The sequence below is a fragment of the Protopterus annectens genome, chromosome 6.part0, assembly GCF_019279795.1.
Source record: "Protopterus annectens isolate FY-2018-M chromosome 6.part0, PAN1.0, whole genome shotgun sequence".
Lineage (NCBI taxonomy): Eukaryota > Metazoa > Chordata > Ceratodontiformes > Protopteridae > Protopterus > Protopterus annectens.
In genome coordinates, this window is record NC_056737.1 from 158,243,809 (window position 1) to 158,260,717 (window position 16,909).

General features: G+C 39.6%; 1 long non-coding RNA gene across 1 annotated transcript in view; it reads right to left on the reverse strand.

The window, feature by feature from the left end:
- Window positions 1-810: 810 nt before the first annotated feature.
- The window catches only part of LOC122804196, a 56,543-nt gene continuing 40,444 nt past the window's right edge, over window positions 811-16,909 (reverse strand). The window contains exon 2 of the long non-coding RNA XR_006365200.1: window positions 811-2,493. This is a non-coding gene — a long non-coding RNA (uncharacterized LOC122804196). The remainder of the gene's footprint in view (window positions 2,494-16,909) is intronic.

The window sequence follows — 16,909 nt, forward strand, 5'->3', positions numbered from 1 at the left end:
GGGTCTGGTGGTTACTAATACTGCAGACTGTCCTGAAGAAGCAATACAAGAAATCAGGCAAGTCTCACAAATATTTCACAACATCCATGGTACTGACAGAATATTATAGAGAATATAAATATACAAAGTACCAATTATCATGTATGTAATTGATAGCAGGTAAGGAAGAAAACTGTATACAAAAAAATGGTGGCTTTCAGTCAATGAAATAACAACCTAGTTCACAGGAAGTTGAGTGTGGACAATTATGAAATGAACTACATTAATGAATCAGAGCTTGCCTATGTGGCCATACAGAGACAGCAATTGTCCTGTCTGACTTTTTCTGTCTTTTGTAAAACAATGCAAACAACCCTTCCTGAGAAAGTAGATAGTCACTGGGTCCAAATACCATAAACCATTCACCCTGCTTTTGTGTCGTGCTGCTGTTAACTTTCATTTATGATTATAACAAATAAAGTGGATCTCTGTAAGCTATCAATATAGCTGGAGTATATGAAAAATACAAGCTTCTCTGTAAATGAAAATATAATGTATCTTGATTATTACTCAATTAACTTAGATGGCATACATTGTAAAGATAAGCACTCCACTGTGAAGCAGATTTAATTAGTTTAAAGCATAAGGTAATTCTGGCCTCCTCTATCGTGTTAGCAAGCTCTTGTATTTCTAAACTACGCTTAGGAGATTCCATCAACTAAACCACAGCTAAAGTTATGCTGCTACTGCTGTCATATGGAAGTCAATGAATAATTTAGGGTGGCTGGACTTTTATTGGACAGCATATACATAAAGGAAACAGAAACACAGTTGGACATGTTTTTTTTTTAATTCAGTCTTTTGCAGACAGATGTAATCCAGTTAGGTTCTGAATACTTCCTGCAAAAAGATAACTGATACACTATTCAGGAATTGGAGACACAACTTCATAGCAGCAGAAAAACAAATGCCATATTAATTTACACTTTAATTTGGCTGTATTATGGAATGAAAAAGTTATGGACCACTTGTTTTGGAAGCCACAGCCTATAAAAATAAAAGATATATGCAAAAAGCTTCCATGTGGTCCTAATACTAATTATAATTATTTTATACATGGTTTGAAGAAAGAGCAATCTTACAAGATGTTGAGAGATTTTCTTAACATAATTTTTTCTAAGACAATGGTGAGAAGATGTTACAAAACAGTAGACTAGTTGCTAAGACAATCATCCTGAGTTCATCTGAAAACAGTTTGCATAGGCACCCTAGCTGGCTATATGGTGACCCTTGTGGAGGGTTCTAGAACCATCCATCTTATTTGAAGATGCACTGTGTGTGCAATAGTGTTCAGAGCAGCTCAATCAGTGCCATGAAAGAGCAAGGACGGATGCAGATGGTAACAAATACATAAAAAAATGTAACAAAATGCCACTCAGAAAGGGCTCCATCTGTTCTCTTCATGCCTTTTTTCCTTGATTTTTAGAGCTGGCAGAAATGAATGGACATTAAGAAAACACACATATCAGAGAGCAGTCACAGGGTGTTTGATACATTAGTGGCAATTCCTCTTGATATCTGCTAAGTACCCTGAGCATTCACCCATGTGGGGCCTGCTTTGCATTTCTACTGAAGACAGATGGGACAAACACATGCTGCTTGCGACATTCCACATCAGTAACATTATAGGATATCACTCCCATTAGAAGGCAAAAAGAGAGACAACGGTTCTGTTGAATCCTTTGAGAAGAGGTTGGTTTGGGCATAATCCAGAATGAGATATCCTATAATCCCATTCTGAAAGGTACTTCCAGTTTTTTAAATCTTAATAGCATCCTGCAGACTACACATATAACATTGCTGTACAATTAAAAAAAAGAGTCATGTTTATTGTAACCACTTTAGGAGCTCTTCTTTACAAGCTTGATGTTGTTTTACAAAAAGAGGTCAGAAAATCCCCAAATGCCCAGCAGCCTGCAGCATACAGCACAGTCATCAAATTCCAAGCTTTCTTCTGCAGACCTGATGTTAGGTTCCCCTGCCTGTTTTACAACCAAGTACTGCAGAACACAACTTTAATGAGTCCTTTGGCTGTGTGCAACCACTTCTGCATTTAAACAACATGAATTTGTATTCCGACCTGATACCATTTTAAGATGAACAGAGACAAAAGGTACTAGTTCAAAGGCTAGTAAGGTTTTCAAGGTCCCTGCTGTTAAAGGATCTTCCCTGACATACTGGAGCTTTTTCAGTCAGTAAGGAAGCACAAGGCTTCCATCTCTCTTACAGACACTTTGCACACTCTAAGATGATAGACAGATGGAGTCAAGGACTGCCTTGTATTTGCTTGTACCACCACTCCTTGCACATGCAGGATGTCCAGGGATTCTTAAGCTCCATGACACTGGATGAGCCATGCTAGATACCATCATGCAGAACAGCTACTTGTTCCTTCAGGTTGCTCTGCCTTGCTTTGTTCAGTGAGGACTGTGCACGCACTTCCAGACGAACAAACTGGACAAAAAAAAAAAATTAAAAGCAAGAAAAAAAGATTAGATAGGCTGCATTTCAGAATAATAATCTGTCTGTTTCGCACAACACAAATGATTCTCTTTTCTCACAATTACTTTTTTATTTCTCACAAACTACACTTTCATAAAAGGCACCCTTTGTTTTCTTTATGTTAGTTCTATACCATGAGTCCTCTCAGAATAGATTACACTGGGCACCCAGGCCCACTTGAAGGATAAGTGACCATGTCTTCACTTTGCCACAGACAAGTATAATTTACAAACAAAAACACACACACCCACCACACACACCCACCACACACACACACACACACACACACACACGCACACACACGCACACATGCACACACACGCACAAACAAACATGTTTTTTCTTTTATTTTTGTGAATGACAGCTTATGTACAGAAGTGCAAAGGTATTTATATCTGATGCGAAGATACTTCAAGTTTTCAAATACTTGTTTTTTGAAAGGCAGCTATGCAGTTCAAAACAACCCTTCCACCAAATGAAATATTAAGCAATAGCACATACTACACCTTTTCTGGTGGACACCAGTGCTTTTCTTATAGGCTTCTCAACAGACCTTGCCTTATTCTTGAACACACTATATTATTATGTCATGCAGGGATATATTAGAATAAAAATCCACACTGCCAATGTTTTCCTGTTTGATTTTTTTAAGAAGAGGGGAAGGAAGTGCAAGGTTTCTAAGTCAGTACATGTTTATCTGTATATAACTGCAGCATTCTGAATCCTAGCTTAAACAAAATCACCATACAGACTCCAAAATGTATTACTTAAAGTGTTCCACTCAATAATGTCATTAACTACCAAATGAAATTGGACATTTTGGCAGTAAGCAATTTGTTAAAGACAATTCAGTTGAGAGCTGCCAGCAGGTCGGAACATGCCATCATCTGTGTAAGATAGCAGAAGCATGGATATGTTAACAATAGATTGTAAAGTGGGCATCTGAGTCTCCAAAGTCTTCTGAGAGACTATAATCTGCCGAGTCTTATTTACCCATGACAGTTCTGACACAATATCAAACTTGAAGTCTAGTCAAATGAGGGAGACAGTTCAACGCTCTTCATGTGAAAGTGGCCAAGGCATAGGATTGCTTCCCTAACTGGCCCAATGCTCAAGATTCCATATTCAGGGGATGAACTGAGGAACTGTCTTCCAAAACATCCTGTTATAGTGGCCACTGCCACCACAACTGCATCCATGGCCAGAGTCTTACTCCAATGTTGCTGGTCCTTGGGAGGGGCAAGAGTCTTGTCTGGCTTCTTAGGGATCAGTTCCATCATATCAGGCGCCTTCCACACCCACTGATAATTAACGTCAATAATGGCATCCAGAGGGGGAACCATCCAGGACATGGACTGGCCTACCATGAAGACCTTCAAACATACCGACTCCCCCAGAGACACGTCCTCAGCAATCCAACCGCTACAGCTACAAAAGATCACCAAAGGAGGCAGCTCTGTGGGGGGTTAGGGACCCCTCTCCTTCCTCAAGGTCGGTATCTTTGATGAGGGACTCTTCAGGAGAGTCCACCTGCTTCTTCTTGCACTGCCTCTTAACCAAAACTTCTTGCCCTGGAGAGTCCAGGAGTCCTGAAGGAAGGGCAGACTGGAGACCACACAGGGTGAGCTGTCCCAAAGCAGGATGAAGTGTGTCCACAGGTGCAGACATCGAAGAGGGGGATACTGCGGGTACCTGACCACTCCTTCTCCAAGCAGAACATCCTTTCTATGGCAGAAACCAAAGCAGGCTGCCCAGAGAGAGAGAGAGAGAGAGAACAGGCCTAGAATCCAAAGATCCCAAGGGCCACTCCAGCCTGCCCAATGCTGAGACCAGAGCTGACCTATCCAGAGCAGATGCCACGAGCAGGAGGGATGACACCAAAATAGGAATCATCTACCATGACCCAGACACCCTGTCTTGATGTTTTGGTTCCAAGGCCCACTCAGCACAGACACAGCCAGAGCTGAGGAAACCAAGGTAAGAGTAGCAGCCAAAATTGTCCAAGCCATTGAATCTGACCCTAAGAAAGGAAAGGCAACTGGCCACAATGACCTCAGAACCATCAGGTCCGAAGGAGGAAACCAGGGAGAAAACCTGTGTTAAGGAACAGAAACTTCGGGTCGAGGGCCAGAAGGTGAGAGGATAAGTCCTAACTACATCTGCACCTGTAAAAATGACCTCATCAGCTACTCCAAATCTTTGAGTATTAAACTCCCAACTGACCAGGGCATCTGAGACAATGAAGAAGGAGGCTTTCTTACTGGAGAAAGGCTCGTATGACCTGATCCAAACCAAAGAAGCTTGGATCCGGGGCAGAGACGCAGATGACTTCATTGAGGACTTAGGGGTAGATGGGGAGAAGTGGGAAAAGTCCTCCCTAAAGGTGCACCCTTGGACAAGAAAAGGCTAGGGGCACTAACAATGGGAGACACAGCCTTCCTCACAGTCATCGCAGAAGGAGATAGACCAGCTCCAAAGAGTTGGAGCAGATGCCAATACTGAAGCTGATGGGGAGCCAGGGGTCTTGGGACCTTCTGATCTGCTGACCAGAAGAAGACAAGGAAGCCAAATGCTTTCAGTCTCCCTTAACTAGTTTGGGGTTCTTGCAGCCCTGCTTGTAACACCAGCCGGACTTCTTTTCCTTGCACACATATACTCTCAGCATCCGGTGTATGGCATAAAGGCGACATATGGATGTATCTTTCTCAGAAATGAAAAGCCACAATGAACAACAGTCCAAGGAGAAAAGAGGTACATGTACATCCAGAAGGAGAAAGAAACAAGGGGAGGAGGGAGGGAGCAAATGCTGCAATGGTGAAGAGAAGGACCTCTACTGTTATGGTAAGATTTTACATAACTGTACTATGTCCTTCCTTATCACTGCTGCAGTATTCCTTACAGTAGGGAAAGTACAAAAGCTTAGGAGGAAAGGTAGGAGGAGGAAGGTCCAGCACGGCCTTCAAGAAAGCCATGTAGGATAGCCCTGGGAAATCAAGCTCTAGCCCTGGAAACCACATCTAACTTACAGTGCTTGGTAAATTTATTCACAGAAGTTCAAGTAGCTGCCTCAAGGATGGAGTTGCTATCTAATCCTTTGAAAAAAGCACCAGAAGAAGCCACAGCCCTGGTAGAATGAACCTTTACAGAAGAAGAAAGACTTTTCCCATGAAAAGAGTAACAAAAGAAAGAAACAGCCAAACACAAAGACCTAAGATGAAAGGAAACAAAAAGTTGCTCAGATTTCCAAATGGCTTTAGTTTTATCCAAATAATATCTAAGTTGTCTATGCAAATCCAAGGTGTGAAGGACCTCTAGCAGACCTCAGAGATGGGAAAAAAGTTGGCAACTGAATAGACTGATCAAAAGACAACTCATTAACCACCTTGGGCACAAAAAAGATTAGTACAGACACCCTATCAATGTCACAAACTAAAAAAGGAGAAACAGCTATAAGGGCCTGCAGCTCAGATACTCACCTGGCAGAACTAAGGGCAAAAAAAAATAAAACAGTCCTCCAACAGCAATGCTGTAAAGAAGCTGAAACTGCAGGTTCAAAAGAAGCCTGAGTCAATTTTTCCAAGACAATATTAAGGTCCCAGGAAGGAGAAATAGGCTTCCTGGGGAACCTAATATGAAGGATGCCTTTATGGAATTGTTTGACCTCAAATATAGAAGCCAAAGGAGGAGTTAAAGGCAGACAAGCAGAAATGGCTGGCAGGTGTGCTTTAACTCATTCCCTCCAGTGCGGTTCTTTTGAATGTATACTTTTAACTCTCAGCGGGTGTGGCTTAAGCCTTTAAAATAATGAAGTTATCACCTTACAGTTCAAAGAAATATTCTTATCTCTGGAATCATAAGAGTTATTAGAAAACTGTAAATGGCAAGCTATTCAGGAAAAAATAAACTTCACATTAGTGGCATTTATTCAGTTTGATGCTTTAAATTGGATTTTATAAGTCAAAATAAATGCAGTGAATATTAATTCTGTATTGTTGTATAAACAGCTTATGATATCTCAGTAACCACTGAAGCAAGACTTATACTGCCAGCAGGACGATTTTCATACAGCTGAGAGTTTTCATATGAGGCTATGCAGTCCTCTTTGTATTACCTGAATCTTGAGCTATTTAGACAAATATGAAAATTATTACAATACAAATAAACAGTATACAAATAATATTCAATATTTCTTTAGCTGCATTAGACAGAGTTCAAATAGCAATACAGTTGTGTTTCCCATCATGTATGCTTTAAGATGAAATCTTCTGATACCTTATATGAAGCATGGTTTTGGAATTATTAATGCAAATATGAACAAGTAATATCTGATACCTAGAGGCGTCAGTAGGAGGCTCAGCACTGAGCACCTCACACAAATAAAAGAGAACCAAAGGAACATCCATAGAAAGTGGATCCAGGTTATCAGCAAGATACCAAACATAAAATCTCTTCCATTTGGACAAATAAGATTTCCTGGTAGTGTGTTTCCTGGCCTCCTGCATAACCCAAAGCACATCCTCAGAAAAAAAAAGTCCTATCATACACAGCATCATCTGAAGGGTGGACAAGTGGGGATGGATGAGAGACCCTTTGTTTTGTGTGAGTAGGCCCACCCTGTGTGGCAACTTGTGATGATTGCCCCTGGCTAAATGCAGACTTACCAACAAGATTCTGTGACCATCTTTTTCTATCTTGAACAGGACCCTCGGAATGAGAGGAAGGGGAGGGAAGGCATAAAGAAACATCCCCTTTCAGAAAAAAGATAGGAAGTCTATCTTCCAAGCCAGAGGACATGGGATTCTGGTGCAAAAGAGAGGAAGAGGGGAGGTAAAACGATCTACATGAGGAATACTCCACTAGTGGACAATGTCCAGAAACACTTCTCTGTGAAGCATCCACCCATGAGTCTGTATTATGGACCTGCTCAGAGCTTCTGCCAAAACTTTCTGATCAGAAGGAATATAAACAGCCTGAAGGGTCACCTGATACTGGACAGCTAGATCCCAAACCTGAAAATCTAGTCTACACAAGAGGTAAGACTGTGTTTCCCTTGCTTGTTGATGTATCACATTACTATGGTATTGTCTGTGAAGATTTTGAGGGACCTTGCAGGACAAGAGAATGGAAGGCCTGAACACCCAGGCCAAGAATTCTCATCACATTGATATTGATATGGTCCTTCCTCTGATGAAGAGACCAAAGGCCCTGAACCTTCAGAGGCCAAAGGAAGCTTCCCACCTCCTGTCTGAGATATCTGAGAAGAGCTCCTGAGCAGGGACTGGAGGGTGAAAAGGAAGCCCTGGGTTGAGAGACAGTTGATGAATCCACCAATCTAGTCTAGCTTAAGACAGGAGAGAAGAATTAAAAAGTCTAAAGGATGAGTATGTTGAAGCCAGAATGACGTTAGGAACGACTACAGCTTTCCCATATGAAATCTGGCCAAAACAAGCATTGGGATGGTGGAAGCCATGTATCCCAGAGCCCTACGAAACTATCTGGCTGTAATGGAGGCCAGAAAAAGAAGGAAGTGAAAGACTGCAATTAGAGTCAAAGCCTTGGGAGGAGGCAGGGATGTCAGCACTGGCATGGTCTGGAGCCTGTACTCAAGAAAAGCATGATCCTGAGAAAAGTCAGGAAGGATTTTTGGAAATTTGCTATAAACCTGAGGCTTTGCAGAATACAAATAGTGTAGTCAACATGCTGAAGCAAACTCTCTGGAGAGGAAGCCTGAATGAGCAGGTCACCCAAGTAAGGAAAGATCTGTATTCCCCTCATGCTGCAGAAAGCAATCACAGCAGCAAGGCATTTGGTGAAGACCCTTGGGGCAGCTGAGAGGCCAAAGGGCAAAGCAAAGAACTGAAAATGGAAGGAAGCAACAGAGAAACATAAACATTTCCTGAAAAGGGGATGAATAGACATATGGAAATAGGCATCCCTGAGCTCCAGAGAGACTAGGAAACATGATAAAGAAGAGGAAACAAGGTTTGAAGGGATAACATTCAAACAGAAGAAACATTCAAAAAGGTGCTGAGCTGGGAATGATCTAGACTGGGTCTCCAAGTGCCTTCTTTACTGGGAACCAGAAACATTTTGAAATAAAATCCTTTCCTCTTTTAAAAAGTCAAAACTGCTTAGATGGAAAAAGCTCTGCAGAACATCCAGAAAAAAGGGCAGCTGCTACTGAGGAAATTGAGGAATGCCCAAAAATGGGGAAGGAATTTCCAAACCATGTAATATCCTAGACAAATGAATGATGGTTACAACCCAAGAATCTTGAGTGATCCAGAACCAATTCAGAAGGGACAGAGAAAGACTAAGAGAAAGAGGAAATTGGCTTAGGAGGGTGGGAAGAAGATAGACAGAATCTGGATTTGCTGCAAAAAGAGGCTTCTGAGCTATAAGATTCTGAGTAGACTTTGCAAAAGGAGCTCTTCTGACACCCTTTTTACCTTTGGGAGGAGGGCAAGACTGCCTAGAGACAAAGGCAGACTTGGTAGGGTAATTTCTGTGAAATTTGGGAATGGGGAAACAAAAATATGTTTCAATTCTTGCACAGCTTTACCCTTTTCCTGAAGAGATTTAAAAAGCTCAGCAGCTGCAGAACTAAAGAGATTTTTATTGTCAAGAGGAGCATCCATCATCTTGGCCTTAATATCATCAGACAGAGGCTGAAGGCAGAGCCAGGAATACCTCCTTAACAAAGAACCAACAGCAGTAGCTCTAGACGAGGCATCATCTACTTCATAACTATATTTAATTGAATGGTGAGTCATTTGAGAAGAGGACCCTAACAAAGAGAGGGCCGAAGTCTTCCCCTCAAAATCAGGAATATCTCAAATAACCTGAAAAGCCTGAGAAAGAAGGGTCAGAATATACCTGGTTATATGGGTCTGGTAATTCACAGCCTAGAAGGCCAAAGTATCAGCAGTACACTTTTTCATACCCAATCTATCCATGACTATGCTGTCCTTGTCAGAGGGAAGCATCTTAGTAGAAGGTAAAAGCTTAGAGGGATTATCAGAAGACACAGGAATAACAGAAGGGTCAGCTGAGGGACATTTGTAAAGAAATTTAGAATAATCAGGCACCTCATAAAACCTATCAGTTTTTTTAGGAGTAGGATGCTGGGAATGAGGACCCTGAGAAGCTGCAGGAAAAAGTAACCAAGAAGGCAGCAATAACAGGAGGAACAGTAGAGGGCTTGGGAGACTCTATCTGAAGGACTTTGTACTACCTCTTTTGAACATCAGAAACCTGTTTACAGTCAAGCTTAAAAACTCCATCATATGGGAAACAGTATTTCAAAGGAAATCCCTCAAAAGGATAATCATAGTTAATACAATCCTCTTCCTCAGAACCATAATCAAAGGGAGAGGAAATCTAGGAAGAATAGGCCAAAGATTCCTCATCAAAATCTACTTCCTCATCAGACGAAACCTGCTTCCTAGGCCTCTTAAGAGGGGTAGAAGACCAAGGGGGGGCAGAAACAGGCACCTTCTGAGGAGGTTTCAAAGTCAAAAAAGCATTAAATAACCCCTGTGTAAAATCCTGCCATTCAAGCTGATGATCCTTAGGAGCTGGAGAAATATGCTTATTCTTCTTCACAGGAATGTCAGCCCTAAATATATTACATGGCTCAGACCCCTGCCCACACTCAATAAGCGTAGTGCGAATCTCTTCCCTAACAAGGATTTGCAGAACACCCCTAGGACCTTCGGATATAATCACCCATGGTTCCCCCTGAACATCAGAAATGAATGTCTGCAAAGCCTTCAGGGACATGGGAGAAGCCAGGTCCATGCCAGCCTCCAAAGTGCTCAAGGAAAAAGGAATCCAACAGAATAACTGGGCGGGTCTTCTGGGCTTTCACCAGCCTTGAGAGAGATGTCTGATGGTGGCAGTACAACTGAAGAATCTGACTGAACTTTCTTGGCCTTCTTCACAGATGGCTGACCCTCTGGCCAGGATAACTTCGCCATAATACCCTGAGCCAACAATTCAAGACATTAGTTCTCTAGGAAAATAGCCAAAGAGGGTAGATGACAATGCAATGTTTTTGGGATAAGCACCTAACAAACAGAAAAAGACGTATGGTCGTGAGAAGCACCTAAGCAAAACAAACACTGCTTGTGACAGCTCTTATGGGAAATCTGTCTTTCTCACTGGCATTTTTCCTTTCTGGATGACAGTAAACCAACAACCACAAACAGAATAAGATAAGAAGGAAGCACCCCAGTGGGGTACTCATCTGAAAATGGCTTGGTAACCAGCAAATGAAAGAGCGTTCAGACTGATGATTGGAGATGACATTCAGACTGGCGGCAAAAAAGTTCTGATGAAGGTATATTTGTATATCACCTTTATGCCCTACACTGTGCACAGGCAGCATATTTGTTACATACAATGTCCCTGTTACAATAAGGCTTTGGTATACTGGCCAGATGTTGGGCTGCCCTAGGCAGGGAATCCCTACTGTAAGGAATACCACAACAGTGATATGGAAAGACATCAACTGGATAAAGATGTTTCAGTTCAGATTGAATGAATTGTGCTATGGCTAAGGTTCAGTTACAGTCTTTACATTGTTCTGACATGGTTAGTGACTTTGTGGAGCTGGTTATAACATGTAGCAGTAAAGGATAAATAGTCCAACTGCAAACAGGTTGCATAAAAACCCTTCTTAAAACTTCAGCAAATCACAGGTCAGCCATTCTGGACATAACTGTTTGCCTAACTGGATGCTGCAAAAATCTATAAGATTTATTCAAGAAATAAGCTGAGAAACTGAGAATGTTGCTCTTTGCAGCTGTTATCATTGGTGAAATGAAAAAAAAGAAGTTATGTACTTACCATAATGTTCCATCATTGTTGTTCATTTTCATTCTTCCTCAACTGTTAAGTTCAGATCTGATCCTGCTTTATTACATAAAGTATAAAGACCTACTATAAAAATCCCAATAGAATGAGCTCAACATGAAGGACAGTGGTGTCCTTAAAATCTCTCATTTTTCCAGAAATTCATTGTGAAAAAGGTTGGGGGATGGCGGGTGAGGAGTTAAGGAAGAATGAAAATGGACAACACAGATGGAACATTATGGTAAGTACCACAAAAGGAGAAATGTGCCAAAGCCACAAAACCTGAAACACACTTAAAGAAAATGGCACAGAGAGTCCAAAAACTTCAAAAAACAATAAAAACAGCCACACAATGAAGCCCGAAGGAAGCTCACTTTAATACACACTAACGCTGTAAATGATGTTTTCTTCCTAACAAAAGACTTCTTCAGACAGTACAATACAAAGTAAGCCAACCTTTCTTATATATCCCTCCCATGAACACTCATCCAATCAATTCTTTAATTCAATTAAAAACAATGATTAAAAGTTAATTACAGTTCTTAAAATTTAATTATAAAATCCTTTAAAAATAAATAAATATCAAAACAAAACAATTAATAAGTCCACAACCATTAATTTGGTTCAATACAAACTTATATCATAAATATACTTCAAAAGTGTAAAAAAACTTCATAAAATATATTAAATAAATAAATAAATGTGCATAGAAAAATACAATGAATGCTCCATCTGGTGGCCAAAACAATTATTACAATTTAGCTGCTCTGAGTTTTAGAACTGGGGCTAAATAAATAAAATAATTTAATCCATAGTTCTTGTTGGCTTCTAATTTGAGTTGCCAAAACAATTCACAATACTCAATTGTGGTCTCCCAAGGTCCCCCACATGGGTCCACTTCTACCTTTTCAATGACATAAAAACCAAATTTGGCTGATGGGCAAGTAATAGTCTGTACAGAGCATTAGTTTCATCTTTGTTTTTGATGTCATTCATGTGCTCATATATACATCGTTTAAGCTTTCTAGTGGTTTTTCCAATGTAAAAAGCCCTACAGGTGTCGCACAAAGCAATGTATATCACCCCCAGGGAATCACAATTACAGTACACATTGGTTTTAAGATCTATCCCTCTTTTGGTTAAAGCTAGTAATTCCCCTTTTAGGATGTAAGTACATTGTGAACAGCTCCCACATTTAAATGTTCCTGTTCTCTTTCTAGTAATTCTTTTCTTTTTGGTCTCAAGTAGTTCCTTAATATTCCTACCCTTCCTGTAGGTAAATGTCAGGGGATCCACAAAAATACTTCTCATATCAGAAAAAATTACTAGATTTATTCCAGTTAGTGGAATAAATGTTTCAAAGCCATACATCAAATTCCTCTGACACTCACAGCTATAATCTTAATGTCAATAATTTACACGATTTAATGCTTAAATACAAAAGTTTGTGCATGGATAACAGTTACTTAAAGGAATGTGTGGGGAGAGGGATTGTGCCAAAGGGGCTTAGACTATATAAATTCCCAAACAATGTTAGAGAGGGGAGTGAGTTTCACCTTGAAATCCTTAAAATTTTCAACAATTGTGGACTAGAAATAGTGAAGGGTATAATAAAAGAGAATGAAAGTGAAACAGGGAAATTATTTACAGAAATCAAAGAAGTAAATAATTTGAATATTACCAATTTACTTTTTACTGTGGAGGAAGAAAAGTCCAAATACTTTAAAATGAAGGACAAAATTGAGGACAAGTGCAAATGTATGTATTTAAGGAAATGTAAGAAATTGGACCGTGATATTGCTGAATATAGGGATAAAACATGCTACCCCAAGCCCAAAAAGAATGTGTTTAGGAATCACCAGATTAAGTTTACTAATGTAGGTGGTGGATACTTTTCGGGTGATAAGGATGTACGGGGGAGACAGTATGAGGAGCAAAGGGGTAATTTCAGTAAACACGAAGAAGGGTATGACTTAGATAACCAAGAAGAATTCCCTGACCTTAGCAGATCAGAGAGGATTAGGAGCAAGTAATCTATTATTATAACATCAGAGGGGGTTACCCAAACGGGAAGTGACTTTGAGCCCAGATAGGAGTGGGCCTTTGGTTTCGCAACACGTCAAGGATAGAAACAGAATAGTTATTGAAGGGAATAGGTATATTTATCAGAACTTTAGTATATACAACTACAGTGCTGAAGAGATCACCCCTACCCATTTTAAACTTTTTTGTAAGGGGTTAAAATTTGTGCCTACATCTTCTAGCAATATTTTTCAGACCCTTATCGATTTAAAGATGCTTGTGCGTAAGAAAAGCCTAGAGTTACTGTTTGATAATGAAACAGGGAAACATCCCAATATTTCCACTCAGGTTAGGAAAAAAAGTACCTACAACCCCCCCCCCTCCATCCACAATTAAATCATTTTGAAATACAAGTTGAGGAAGAGATTAGATCAAGGCAGAATAAGGGGAGAAAATTATTTAACCCTACAAAGGAAGACAACCAGCTACTGGCTTCATTGAAAGAAAATCAATACCTTAGAGTTGTGAAGCCAGATAAGGGAAGGGGGAGTGGTGTTTATGGATAGCACCATCTACTCTGCTAAAATGTTAGACATGTTGAATGACACAGATACGTATTCTAGAATTTCGAGGAACGAGATCGATGTTGCTTACAAAAAATTGATTTTACGTTGAAAGAAACACTAAACAAAGGTAATATTACTTCAGAAATATTCAACTATTTGACTATTGATAAACCAAGGATACCATCTATCTTTGGGATCCCCAAAGTCCACAAAAACATAGAGGACCCATCTCTCAGACCTATAGTGGCTCTAAAACATATCCATTAGCTACGTATTTGGATGCAGAGTTAAACAAAGTTTGGACTGAGAGGGAGGGGATTCTCAAGGATTCATGAGACTTTATGAGAAGCATTAATCAGAATTTATTCAAGGATGAGGTTATCTTCATAACCCTAGATATTCAGGATTTGTTCAACATGATACCCCATACCATAGGGCTGGAATGGGTTGAAGAAGCCCTAAGGCACAAGGGAAATATACATCACGAGAAGGTTTGTTTATTCATAGAGTTAATGGAACTGGTATTAAAGAACATTTTTTTATTTATTTGAGGGTGAGTTCTACCAGCAGACTAGCGGAGTAGCAATGGGAGCAAGTTCTGCATCCATGTATGCGAACTTAGTACTATCCACCTGGGAAGAGAAATTTATAACACATTCCCATTACTCCAAGTTTTGGAATTATTAACGCATGTATTTGGATGACATATGTATATTTTGGGTAGGACCCAAAGAATACCTGCATGAGTTTATCGATTACATTAACACCACCACTGAGTTTTTGAAATTCACCTACACTATTATTCATGAAAAATTAGGGTATCTTGATGTAGTATTAGAAAAAATAATAGAGGCAATAACTTCAAATCCAATGTTTATAGGAAAAGTACATTTTCTAATTCCTACCTTTTCAATTTGAGTGCCCACCCATTTTCTCAGAAGAGGGGAATTGTGAGGGGGCAGGTTATAAGGAACAGTAGGATGACATCTGATGATGCTGATTATGAAGTTGAAAGTGCAAAACTGAAACAAATGTTTACTGAAAGAGAATACCCAATAGCCCTTATTGAGGAAATTTTGAGGGAAATAAAAAAAGAAACACAATAAATTTGCTCTGATACTATGAAAACCTAGAATATGTGAGGAGGTGGAGAGGATTAAGACAGAACAATTTTACACCAATTGGAGTAGTAACTTTATACTCAATTTTAGCACCGAATCAACTAAAATTAAGAAGGCGGTTTCCACTAACTGGAATAAATTTTGTAATTTTTCTGATCTGAGAAGTACTTTCGTGGATCCCCTAAAATTTACCTACAGGAAGGGTAGGAATATTAAGGAACTATTTGAGACCAAAAAGAAAAGAATTACTAGAAAGAGAACAGGAACATTTAAATGTGGGAGCTTTTCACAATGTACTTACATCCTCCAATCACTAGCTTTAACCAAAAGAGGGATATATCTTAAAACCAATGTGTACTGTAATTGTGATTCCCTGGGGGTGATATACATTGCTTTGTGCGACACCTGTAGGGCTTTTTACATTGGAAAAACCACTAGAAAGCTTAAAAGAAGTATATATGAGTACATGAATGACATCAAAAACAAAGATGAAACTAATGCTCTGTACTGACACACTATTACTTGCTCATCAGCCAAATCTGGTTTTTATGTCATTGAGAAGGTAGAAGAGGACTCATGTGGGGGACCTTGGGAGACCACAACTGAGTATTGTGAATTGTTTTGGCAACTCAAATTAGAAGCCAACAAGAACTACGGATTAAATTATTTTATTTCTTTAGACCCAGTTCTGAAACTCAGAGCAGCTAAATTGTAATAATTATTTTGGCCACCAGATAGAGCATTCATTGTATTTTTCTATGCACATTTATTTATTTATTTATTTATTTAATATATTTATGAAGTTTTTTTACACTTTTGAAGTATATTTATGATATAAGTTAGTATTGAAGCAAATTAATGGATGTGGACTTATTAATTGTTTTGTTTTGATATTTATTTTAAAGGATTTTATAATTACATTTTAAGAATTACTAACTTTTAATCATTGTTTTTAATTGAATTAAAGAATTGATTGGATGAGTATTCAGGGGAGGGATATATAAGAAAGGTTGGCTTACTTTGTATTGTACTGTATGTAGAAGTCTTTTGTTAGGACGAAAACGCATTGTCATTTGCAGCATTCATAGGTTCATAGGTTCATAGGTAGGTACTAGGCTATCGGCCCAAGGGCCTACATAAGCCTAGCCAGCAAGGTACCATAGCTTACGCCACCCAAGAAAGTTATTTTCCTGTGCCACTGTCCAGCAGAGACACAGAAGTGATCTTCGGGGTGTATTTCCTATTTCCCATCCACTCATCAAGATTTTTCTTGAAGAGTGCTAATGAAGAACTTTGCTTGACATAGATGGGTAGCCTGTTCCAGAGTATAGGAAGTCTCTGGGACAGGAATTTATCCCTCCAGCATGTCCTGTTTATTGTGGTTTAGTGTGTATTAAAATGAGCTTCCTTCGGGCTTCATCGTGGGGGTGTTTTTATAGTTTTTTACAGTTTTTGGACTCTCTGTGCCATTTTCTCTAAGTGTGTTTCAGGTATTATGGTAAGTACAGAACTTCTTTATCTGATGTTGTCAATTTTCATTCTATCTTCAACTGTTGGGACAGGGTCCCAAGCTACCTACATTCCCAGGTGAACTCTAAAGAAGAATTCCTGTGCACACTTGAGCCAAAGGTTGCTCTTCCCCTCAAGAAAAGATATAGTTTGTAATGAGCAATAAAGCTATGAGGATTAGCCCAAGTTGCAGCTGCACATATGTCGTTCATGGAAGCCCTAGATAGGAACACTGATGACGTTGCCATAGACCTAGTTGAATGGGCTCTTAGAGGTTTTGGTAAGCATAAACCC